The sequence below is a fragment of the Zalophus californianus genome, chromosome 7 (assembly GCF_009762305.2).
Source record: "Zalophus californianus isolate mZalCal1 chromosome 7, mZalCal1.pri.v2, whole genome shotgun sequence".
NCBI classification, from domain to species: Eukaryota; Metazoa; Chordata; class Mammalia; order Carnivora; family Otariidae; genus Zalophus; species Zalophus californianus.
Genome location: NC_045601.1, coordinates 96,802,983 through 96,815,290, shown reverse-complemented (window position 1 = coordinate 96,815,290; position 12,308 = coordinate 96,802,983). Strand labels below are relative to the sequence as shown.

At 41.2% G+C, this 12,308-nt stretch overlaps 1 protein-coding gene across 3 annotated transcripts in view; it reads left to right on the top strand.

Annotated features, from left to right (window-relative positions):
- Positions 1–6,772: 6,772 nt before the first annotated feature.
- The window catches only part of FAM83B (family with sequence similarity 83 member B), an 83,329-nt gene continuing 77,793 nt past the window's right edge, over positions 6,773–12,308 (top strand). For 2 of the 3 annotated variants that reach the window (XM_027604189.2, XM_027604188.2), the window contains exon 1: positions 6,773–7,227. The gene's annotated coding sequence lies outside the window, so the exon portion shown is untranslated. The remainder of the gene's footprint in view (positions 7,228–12,308) is intronic. The other variant, XM_027604190.2, reaches the window with a different exon arrangement.

Below are 12,308 nucleotides of genomic sequence, written 5' to 3'. Positions count from 1 at the left end.
TTTTTCCATTCCAGTTGCTCTAAAATCCCAACTGCTTTTCATAATAGATTTTTTAAAAATAAAGAACTGTAGTCTTCATATAATAACAAAGAGCAATGTAATCTGTCTATGACAATAGTATTTTGTTTCATTTTATTTTTTAAAGATTTTATTTATTTGTTTGTTTATTTGTTTATGTATTTATTTATTTGAGAGAGAGAGAGAAGCAGACTCCCTGCTGAGCAGGAAGCCCAATGCCGGGCTCCATCGCAGGACTGGGAGATCACGACCTGAACTGAAGGCAGACGCTTAACTGACTGAGCCACCCCGGCACCCCAACGATGGTATTTTATGTGTTTTGGTAATTTTTTTTTCCTTGGTTAAATATTATCCCTTAATTCCTTCTTTCCAACTAGGAATCACAATGATGGTGGGTTTTATTTTGCCTATGTTCGTAAGCAGAATTGGAGCCGTAGGGAACATCTACTTAAATGAAGTTTAGTGTATTTAAATTAAATTCCAGTTTAATTTCCACTAGGGAAATATACTTTTGGTTGTCATATGGGGAGTGGTGAAGGCAGAGAAGGGCACTGTTCAAAAATGTGACTGCTTGTGTTTACATATGAATAACTTCACTCTAGTGATTGTAGCAATGATGAAGAGATGAATTTTGATACTGGAAGTTTCATATTGAAGAATTTGGAAGTCAAATCCTCGAAGCTCACAGTTTCTTCCATTTATCCTTTTCACCCCTATACCAATTTTCAATTCTCAGAAGGAAAGAGGAAATATGAGCTATGGGAGTTGTTAAGAGATAAAAGGGAGAGTATGCCAGCATTACTTAGAAGAGTTAAAGCCAGGGCGTACTCAGTTATAATACTTTATGAATTCACTTTCTTCATTCATTCCCTCATTCATTCTTCACATATTTGTTGAGCCCCTACTATGCACTAGGGGTAAAATGATGGACAGAAACAGATGGATGCTTGTTCTCTGGGAACTAGCGGGAGTTCTCTGGGAATGAGAAGAGTTGGGCTTTGCATAAATAAACCTAAAATTATAATTTTGATGGTTTTTAGGAAGAAAAAGCACATGACATTTTATAAACCTAGAACTCATCTGGTCTGAGAAGCTAGGAAGGCTTTCCTGAGGATGGAAGCATTGCATTTAACTCTGAAGGAGGAGTTCATAGATTTTTTTAAAAAAATACACAAGGTTGTTTAATGCAGCATTGAGAATAGTAGAAAAATATCATCAACATAGAATTGTAATGAGTAGGGGAAGGCCATATGTATAATAGATATCCTCACAAAAGGATATTATGCACCCATTAAAAAATTAATGAAAGCTTTACTTTTTGACACAGAGGGATTTCCATGAAGTGATATTACATAAGAAAGAGAACATTTATAGGGGCACCTGGGTGGCTCAGTTGGCTAAGCATCTGCCTTCGGCTCAGGTCATGCGCTCTCTGGGTTCTGGGATGGAGCACCATGTGGAAGGGGTTTCTATGCTCAGCCAGGAGCCTGCTTCTCCCTCTGCCTGCTGCTCCCCCTGCTTGTGCTCTCTCTTTCTCTCTGTCAAATAAATAAATAAAATCCTTAAAAAAAAAAAGGAAGAAAATGAACATTTATCGAAACAAACAAACAAACAGGAATAATTCTACAGAGTAGGTTCCTCAAGGGAAAAAGAGGGGAAGCAGAGTGAAGACAGCTTTCCAGGCAGAAGGAACAGCGTTTGCAAATGATCTGATGAAGAAGAGAATCTGCCAAAACAGGTTAACTGAAAGGGGGATGATAGGGCTAGATCTCAGAAAATGATGCGGGCCAGTGGGCCGGGGAATGCGAGGGGAAGGGGAGAGGCCAGGTGAAGCAGAGAAGCAGACAGGCCAGACCAAGCAAGAATAAGCCATGTGAAGGACTTTGCTGTTAACATTCAGTGAATGCTTTATTCTTTTGAACTATTTATTCTTTCATCACTTAGCTGTTGCATGCCATCACTGTGCTGGTCCTGCAGAGTATTGAGTATATATACGAATCTAAGGCATTATTCCTAGTACAAAGGGATTACTCAATAAATCCCACTTTTCTCCTTTGCTTACTCCTTCTTTCCATCCTGCTTCTCCCATAAAAGGGTATAATGTGGCTCTGTAGTTCTCACCACTCAGACCCAATGCCCCTCTATATTTTTGAACAAATGAGGTTAATAAGGTTAAAGTCCCCTTATTATAGTAAAACAAAATGAAATTTCTTGATAAAATAACCTATGCACATATTTTTAAAAAGTAATGTCATGACTAATTATAAGTATACGCAATTTACAAAGAATGCTATTTGTTTGTATATAAATACTCACACAAAAGTAGACCAGAAAACACGAAGTTGTCAGATGCTTGACCTACAGGTGTTTAAGGAGACTCATGAGTTTTATTGGTAACTCTGATGTAGTTCTGTTAGTGCTGTGATTTAAAAAATAAAGAATTGGGGTGTCCAGTCGGTTGAATGTCCAACTCTTGGTTTCCTCTTGGGTCATGATCTCAGGGTTGTGAGATCAAGCCCCGCACTGGGCTCTGCACTCAGCAGGGAGTCCTCTTGTGGTTCTCTCTCTCCCTCTGCCCCTCCCTTGCTCTCTCTCTCTCTCTCTCTCTAAAAGAAATAAACCTTAAAATATAAAATAAAAAATAAAGAATAATTCTTAACAAATGTCTAAATTAAAAAAATGTGTTGTAATTGGATTCCTGGAATTTGGTATATATTCAAACTGCAAAAATTTCTTCTGTTGTGTGTAAAACCGAGAAGTTCTAGACTTAGGTAATTATTAATGGCCTTTTCATCTTCATTATATCTGGCAGAACTGCTGTTATTTGTACAAGACATGGGGTAATTTTCCATTGTGAAGGACATATTTTGGACATTTATCATTCTGGATTCTCGCCCACTAAGTTTCTGTAGAGCCGTCAGTCATTATAGCGTTTTCCCCATGTCCTCTGTGGGTTGGTAGCCCTGGTACTGAGAACTACTGATCTGATTGGAAGATAAGACAAGACACTGAGAAGGTTAAATTATACCAGAAAACTTCAACAACAGCCCAGGAGAAAAAACAAAAAACAAAAAGCAAAACAACACCGCCCCCCAGATACAAATAATAATAGGGGTGTTATAAAGCCACATTTCTTTGGTAGAGAGGTAGAAAGGGGATTAAGGCTTATGCATTTTAAGGAGCCCATGCAAGCCAAAGCTGAATTAGACAATGAAGGATTAAAAATGAGTCTTGAATGATGGCTATCCTACAGAGAAGCAGGAAGAAGCAAGAAAGGCATCTCAGGCTGGACATGTACTGAGCAGAGATGGGCAAAGGCATGAAGTGTAAATAAACATGCTATGTCTGGGAGACAGTGATACAGAATTGCAGGCATCTGCAAATTAGATCTTCCAGAAAAGGCCCATGGAGTTGGCAGTTTACTGATTCTTTCTCTCCTCTCTCTCTCTCTCTTACTGCCTCTTTCTTTTTTTTTCTTTTCACTACAAAAGTATAATTTATATTGCAGACCTCAGTTGGCCTCTGTGAAATCTAGTCCAGGTAATGATTGCATCCGAGGACACCTAGAATGACCACTAATGATGTATTTCTACATAATTTACACAACATAGGATAGCAGTGGATGTCTGTGATGGTGTTAATAATGTTGGTGATAATAACTTTTACATATTGCTATGATAAAATACCTTGGAAGATGGCATTCATATTCATCCATAACAATGACAAAGAGCTTATGACTTTTCAGGAGAATTTAAAATATATTTAAATTGGACAATTTTCGTATCTCTTAGCAAATACTGGCAACAAAAGACTAATAATGAATATTTGAGACATTGAATAATTACAATAATCAGTACTTTACATCAAATATCTTCTATTAGCATTGCTTCTTGTTCTGACCCTCCACTTAATTGCATGATTATTCATTTTACCAGTAAATACTGGCAAGGGTTTAAAAATTATTTATGAGTGTTATGAAAAATGTAAATGACCTTATATTTTCATGTATTTGATCTGCTGAAAAGAAAGAGAAGAGGGCTGTGTTCATGAGAGGGTAGGCTCTAATGAGTATAGCTATTTAAAAAGAAAGGATTTCTCCTGTTTTGTCATTTTATTTCTCTACCTCATTCCCCGAAATAATATTAAAATGATCTAACCTTTCAGATGCTTACAGATTAAAAAAAAACAAAAACAACTTCACAGTACTACATAATAATTTTGAAAATGAAGGAATCACAGAATATAATAATGTATATTTCATTCCTTCTAAAGGAATTTTGTGATGGAGAATAAAACAATTATTAATCTATGTATCTAATTTTATGTAATTATACTTGTTTCCACACACCTCTCTTCACAAATACTCTAACGTCTTTGTGGACTTTAAATTGTGTTTAAGTTGTGCCATCTTGACACACACATAAATAAGCACACACAGACAAATCAAGAATTCAGATAAACATGGATGAATCCTAGTTATATCTACTGTGCTCTATTCATCTTTCCGTCCTCTGCCCAGTGCTTGGCACAATGTCTTTCCTACAGAAAACTCTCAATAACTATGTGTTGAAACAGTGACACTTACATAATACTTTATGTAACAATTTAAATGTGGCAGATATATGAAATGATTATGAAGCTCATTTCAATAATTTTCATGGTAGTCTTAACATGAAATGTCTTAAGATTATTAAACTAATGTGCTGATTCAGCCAGTAGGTTTTGCCAACACTATCAGTAATTTTGCTTCTTAACTTCCCTCAGAGTACGTTGGAAAAATGTTTTAGATAAACACATCTAGTTTTTTATTGTTACATGTGACATTCTTTCTGTATCAGTGGCTTTATCTGCCTGGAAGCCATTGTCTTAAACTGCATTAAAATATGTATATTATAAAGCTCTTAAAGGGACACAAGCTTAGTCTACTAGTAATGACTTCTGTCATTATTCAATTCAAATTCCTACAGTTCTGTAAAGTTCCATCAGCATCCCTTAATGAGTTAAGCAGTTAATCATTTCTTTTTTTTTTTTAAAGATTTTATTTATTTATTTGAGAGAGAGAGAATGAGAGAGAGAGAGCACGAGAGGGAAGAGGGTCAGAGGGAGAAGCAGACTCCCCACCGAGCAGGGAGCCCGATGCGGGACTCGATCCTGGAACTCCAGGATCATGACCTGAGCCGAAGGCAGCCGCCCAACCAACTGAGCCACCCAGGCGCCCCAGCAGTTAATCATTTCTTCCTCTTACCTTTTTTAAAGACCTGTGTGCTTTCCACTTCTAGTTCCTCATACTGGCTTGTACTATTAGCTTCCTTTCCTTGTTCATGTGTCCTCTCTCTTCACCTGGCTTGTAGGCTCCTTAAGGGGTCACATCAGTTTTACATAATTTCCCATCCCACTAAGGACACAAAGCCTTTAGCATAGCACCATTAATGGATTCTCTCTCTTCACCTACATTTTCCTCTCTTTCATTTGCTTTTAATAATTAACACTCTAGTAAATATCCTTCCTTGAAATTTCCCTCGAGTTATGTATGAATGAATATCTTAACAAAATCAGACTTTCTGTGGGCCCATTTTAACTTGTTTAGTCTAAATATTTTTGCTACTTTTAAGTAAGTTTATATTTATGAATGCAGTCCCAAATGCTCATAAGAAACATCCAGAATTATTTTTGAACATCATAAAAGCAAATGAGTAAATGAAGTATCACACAGAGAACATGAATTGAGAGAGTCAGATGTCAAAATAAAGACCAGGATTGCAAAAATATTAGAAGGTTAGACATAGAAATTACAAGAACAGAAGAAAAAAGTTACATATATAAAACAAGATAATTCTCCACATACCGTTGGGAAAAAACAAAACAAAACAAAACAAAACTATAAATCACAGACACCACAATCTGGGAAGCCTACATTTGTTCTGTCTTGGAACTTGCTTTTACTTTCTGACATTGTCCTTTGCTCTGTTTTAGCGTCTAGAATATGTAACTCTCATCCTCCTAAGTCGACTCATCAGTCAAGACCTAACTGAAATCCCTATAGTTTAACATTTTCCCCAAGTATTTTATTCAGAGCAAAATATCCATAGAAGTCATTTTTAAGGTCAATTCCATTTTATGGTAATTTACATAACATGCCAAAAGCTTAAAATATGCTTATTATTACCCTGTTTCATTTTTCCCGTACTAGGCTGCATTTTTAACGTTCGCTGCAAGTGGCTATATCTTGAAGCCTATATGACTATAAAATTATTAGAAACATTCCTAAGAGATTTATTGAGATGTAGACAAATTTTTAAAAAAATAAATTTTATTAATTGCTGTAATTATTTTATGTTAAAACCAAATGATAACGCCTCTACTCCTCTTCTACATTGCTACACAGTATCCCACCGAGACTGACCTGCTCTTCACGCAGGTATTCCTATTTTAAACAGTATCTTTTCATCTCAAGTCAGCAACCAGGGTCATCCAAAGTCGATACCAAATCTTGATGATGTTTAGAATTTCTCTTTCACATAAAAAGGTACATACACAAGCACTGTTTCTACCACCTTTCCACCTCCTGCTCTTTCCCAAGCCAGCAAACACTCAGGTGGTTGAGTAGGGGTCTGCATTGAGGGCTGCTGATTGGCATTATCTCCTGCAGGCTGAATCCGCCCCACTCTCCCGAGGGTGGTACAACCCCCTCCCCCACGCCCCTGCTCTAACCCTGAGGCCCCTTCACCCCCCCCAAGCATTCCAGAGCCCAGGAAGGACGTGGGTGGGAGCACAGCCCCGCTCCTCCGAGGTCCACCTCCTTCGCAGGTGTGCGCCGCCGACCTCCCGGATTTCTGCTCCTCCGGCCCAGGTGTCGGGACTCGTAATCGCCCGAGAGCCTCGAGGGCGGACGGGGAAGGAAGGCTTTATACTTTGCTGGTAGAGGGCTGGGTTGGGTTTCTGAGTTCAGACAGGTTCCGAGGCGCTTTCTGGTTGCGCGGGGTTTGGTGTGACACCACTTCAGACTTGTTGCAACTCGTCCCCAGACGCGCCCTCATTCGGCTCTGCACCCAAGCCCGGGGAGGCGCGGTCCGAGCCGGAGTCAGCTTCCCTCCGCCGACCTGACGCTCGGCAGGTAACTCCCCTCCCCTCCCTCGGCCGCGCGGCTTCCTGGGCGGCAAACGTTCGGTGGCGGCCGGGGCGGCGCGCGGCTCGGGGGCGATCCTGGCCGTAAGTGGGGCTCCGGGCTCCCCTCCCCGGCCTCGGCGGGCGGGAGACTGGCTGGCGCGCGAGCCGGGTGCGGCGGGGTCCCGAGGCTGCACCCACCTTAGGCCGGCCCGGTGCGGGGCGGGGGAGGGATGGGGAGCACCCCAGGGGAGCCGGCGCGGTGTCGGCAATTCGCCAGGGCGCAGAGGTCGCTTTCCTCTGTTTGGTTAATTTTCTTTCATTGTCGTGTGGCTGAGAGCGCGTTGGGAAGTTTGAGAAGTTAGGTCTCAGGCGGGACGAGTTCGGGTTCCCCTAGGAACAGGCGCCGCCCCACCCTGGACTTGGTATTTGCTTTCTCTGTCCCCCAGGAGGCCGTCGCGGACCCCGGGGGAGGGAGCGGTGGGAAGGGTCTGGGAAGAGCCTTGTGGGAGGAAGTAAGGGGGGGACGCGGTCGGGCTGGGGGCGGGGGCCGGGTAGCGGAGGGGGGCGTAGGGCAAAAAAGTGGGAGCGTAAGCTGCAGAAGGGCGCGTGTGTTCTTTAGATCTTTAGTAGGGAGTGGAACTGGGAAAGGAAGACAACGTTATTTGTAACAAAAGCTCTTGTTTGTATCCAATGGACTTCTGTCCACAGGTGTTTTCCAAACTCCAGTTGGCCTGGGTCTGTGTCCTTAGTTAGCTCGCTCGGTGATTCTGGTACATAACCAGATTTTTGAGAACCACCGCTCTAAAGGGACATTGTGCCTAGAGGAGATAGCTTCTGGAAAGGTACTTGGAGTCTTTAGGCCTATCCTCTGTGACACGTTGGGAGAGTTATTACCTCTAGAAGGTGCGTGAGGAGGCAGAGAATGTGCATGTGTTGTTGCATTCATGAGTATGTGAAGAGACAATGGTGCTTTATAGGGCGGAGGCTGTGGGAACACAGGATACCGTGCTGACTGTGCATGCAGTGATGAGGTTCTAGGTTCTAGGGTTTCTGACCCAGAAGTGGAGAACTCAGAGGAGGCCAGAACACAAAGAAAAGGCCGTGCTGGCGGCAGGCAGTCGAGGCTGTAAGACCATGATGACCCGCAACTCATTTCCAGATTCCCACTTGCTACACATTTTGCCCGTTTCCTGGCAGGCACCTCCCCTCTTTCCCTTTCTCATCCCCAACCAGTGGAAGAGCCCCAGGGAAATCCATGACTGAGGCTGAATCAGTCCTGACAAGAAATAGGACAAGGGAGCAGTGATGAAAGGGCCTTAGAAGAGAAAGGTGTTTTTTTTGTTTGATTGTTGGGTTGGTTTTTAAAAATATATAAATAATGAGAAGGGTGGGAAACAGGATAAAGTGGGGGTGGGGGGTCGGTCTTCGTTTTGTTTGTTTCTCAGGATGATGGCAGTTCCCACACCTTCCAGTTTCAAATTCCACCCCCTGGCTTTGGGTTTAGGGCACACACGTGGTTGCACTTTAATAGGTGTGTACCTATTAAAGAGTGCTGGCTGCGCCCTGCAGAGCCTGCCTGAGGGGCTGGGTGGATCCTGCCTTTAAAGCTGGCACATTCTAGACCACAGATGCTCAGAACTTACTGTGGGAAGCTTTGCCTATTGAACAGCTGCTGAAAGGGATTGCAGAGATGGAGACAAACCACACCTCTGGTGCTGACTCAGTGATGTCCTTTGTGATTACTCTCTGGAAACTATTATTTTAACTATAACTGACTAAACTCTTTTGGGATGGGTTAATTAATTTTCTAATTCTTTCTATTATATCTCCTCCTGCTACCATATCCCCTTAAAATTTATGGTGGAGGCTCATACATTGAGTATTTTCTCGACTATGACTGTCCTGCAGCAATTCACCTACCTGTTTCCTGTTCAATGATATTATACAATAGTGAGTTTCTGTGATGTAACATTATAGTTTTAGTCTTGAGAATCTTGTGGGTGAAAGTGTGATCCCAGTAAAGCAGGCCTCTTCTATAAAAATTATCTGGTTGGAGGAGAGCTTTTGAAAAGCCCCTGCTTAGCTTAATTTTAACTAATTATTTGCAAAATTACAAGTTGTCCTTGTTTTGCTAGTTAGGTAAGTTTGCACATCTGTCCCTCTGTAACTTGTAAAATATGAGTGTTCCAAGCATGTTTCGCATTTCAGAGTCTGCTAAACACAATGTTACTGCTAATTTTGAAATGTACTTTCGTTTATTTAATTATTTCTAATCTGGAAGTGGAATGTATTTTAGAATTTTGCTGGTGAGTTTTTCATTTGAAAATCAGAATACAGTCTCCGAACCACCCCCAAAATTGTGTTCTAACCAATGGTTATGGATTTTAAGATATTGTGGATTAAATTTTATACACACGGCACCTAAGTCCCACCAAAATTTAAATCCACCAACACCTCTCTGAGAAAATGTACTGGAGCCTTCAGATGGAGCTTCCTTCTTACTGAGGCAGGCCACTGGGCATGAGCATTGTTCTGTGGTGTCTGTCCCAGCCCCCAAAGGTGGAGTGGGGGGGGGTTTGTCCGTACTATTGATCCTTGGAAACTGAGTACTGTGGGCTGCTGACACAGGAACTGGGGAAATGGTGGGCTCCAGGAGAAAGGGCTCATGTGGAGGTGAAATGGAGTGGGAGCAGGTTGGCTCCAGGATTGTGAAGGAGGGTTTATTAAAGAGTCAGGAGGCTCACATATATAGGAGGTAGGGGTGGGGGATCAGGGAGGGAAAATGATGTTTTCAGCAGCTTTGATGCTGTGAGGAAGATGAGACTGATCCAAGCATAAGGATTATTCACCCATTGGGCACATCTGTGTTGGGAAGTATTTGAATCATGTGATCATGGCTGCTATGAGGAACCTTTTCCTCGGGGACATCTAATTACTACTCAGTTTGTAATTTTGTTTTATTTTCATACTGTCCTTAGGAGTGAGGCCAGATGTCCCCTAAAGGCATATGCCTTTTATCTTTTGAGCTATGTATCAAGTAGTCTGTAGACTGCACCCGTATCTGGGGAAGGTAAGTTAGTGATGGTCAGTCTCTTGAGAACTGGCATAGGGTCGGGTGTAACCTCCATGATGCTGGCAGTGGCTGATTTTGAAGAGTTTACGCAGAAGTTATGCAGTACCGATATCTAAAAGTTATGACTTTTTGCACTTACACTCTACCCATTCATTAAACATGCATGTATGGACTATTTTGTGCTGAGCAATGTGCTCCACTCTGGGTAGGAAGGTAGCAAGCTACTGTTCCTGGATCTCAGGAAGCTTACAGTTAGGGACCTAATAACATTTATAAGTGCGAACGGAATTAATGAATCTGGTCCACTTATTTAGTATTTCCTTCATATTCTCTGGAAGTTCCAGCATATACTGTATATGTCCATTAATCATTTGTAAAATTGAATATTAGCAGACCTGACTTAGTCATGATTTTGGACAAAGTACCTAAATTCTGTTGGCCTCTTTGGTTTTTCAATGGCCTGTCCCATCCTGCTCTGAAATTCTCTGTGATCACTTCTTGTTGAGGGTACTGTAAAATGATGCTAATGGACATCTCCCCGTAGCGGTGTCACTGGGCAACTCATTATTTTCACTTGTTTTGTCAAATTTTCATCTCCAAGGGTTTTAGTTCTCTATTTATTGTCAGGTTGCCTCTCTGGTTGTCTAAGCATTACTCATTTGGGGGAAGAAAAGGCAGTTTTCAAAGCACTAAAAAGTGGCATCTGCCACCTCAGTGGCTACAGTGGAGTCAGTCACCCAGCGGATTGTTTGTCCGGACTGTCGTTTATTTCCACGCGCAAGCAGTGATGGCTTTCATTCTTAACAGTACATTGCTCTAACTACTTAGTCTCCTCTGACTCATTCAGCAGCTGTTTCCTGATGTTTTAAAATAATTGTCTTTTTCTCGAATAAATGTGACTTCTGAATCATTTGTTAGAGAACAGCAAAATGAAGCCAAGATGTTCTTAGAGTAAGGAGCTAGTGACTGTCACCGCGTTCCCCCAGTGATCCCTTGCTTGCTTCGGGTTCATGCCCTCCTTTCCTTCATCTCTTCATTCCTTCATCTCTTATTGGCCCTCTGATCCTTTGTAGGATCTTAGGTTTCTGGCCTCTTTGTTCCTTCTCTGTGCTTCTCTTCCTTTCCTTTTCCTCTGTCTTCCTTTCCCTCTTTTCCTCGTCCCTTTTCCTCCTTAGGCTCATCTTCATTTTTCTGTCCCACCTCTCATTTTGTCTTTTTCCTTCTCACCCATTACCTACTTCTATTTATTTGGCTATTTCTCCATCTGTTCACCTATTTGCCTTTATTTCTGGCATCTCTCAATATCGGTAGTTTTCTATTTTGGTACATTGTAGGTTTCTAAAAATCTATAAAATTCAGATATGAAAATCAAGTAACATTGCAGAGGTAGTTTTGTTCTGTAAGAGTTAAAATATAAATAAACTTGCCAGTTATACTTTAAATATTAGACTCACTATTCAACAATACATTTCTGGCAGTTTATACATTTTAAAAAATGATCTTTAGGGATCCTGGGTGGCACAGTCGGTTAAGCGTCTCCCTTTGGCTCAGGTCATGGTCCCGGGGTTCTGGGATCGACCCCGGCATCAGGTTCCCTGCTCGGAGGGAACCTGCCTGTTTCTCCCTCTCCCTCTCAGCTGCTCCCCCTGCTTGTGCTCTCTCTCTCTGTCAAATAATAAATAAAATCTTTTAAAAAAACATGTTCTTTACCTTCACAGTAGAACATGTGGACAATGATCATCTGATTAAAACTCATGATTTGCCTTATTTGGCATGTTCAATAATTTCCATCTTTGCCTCTATTATACTCAGTTTATTAGATAAGCATTTTACTAACATCAAGACTTTCATTTTTCCATTTTCCTAAAACTTATAAGTTGAAGTTTCAATAAAATATTCAAATAAGGGTGTAAATAAGATAGTAAAAAAGAAGGATCATGATGTTATTGAAACTGGATATTGACATGCCCACAGCCTCTGTGCAGTAAGTTGAAATATTTGTTGGATTGAAAACTGGATTCATTACAGGAAAGGTACTTTTAGTGTCAGTGTCTAATGTAGAAAAGTTCAAAGGTCAAAAACACTACATAGGGGACTACTAGTACATACA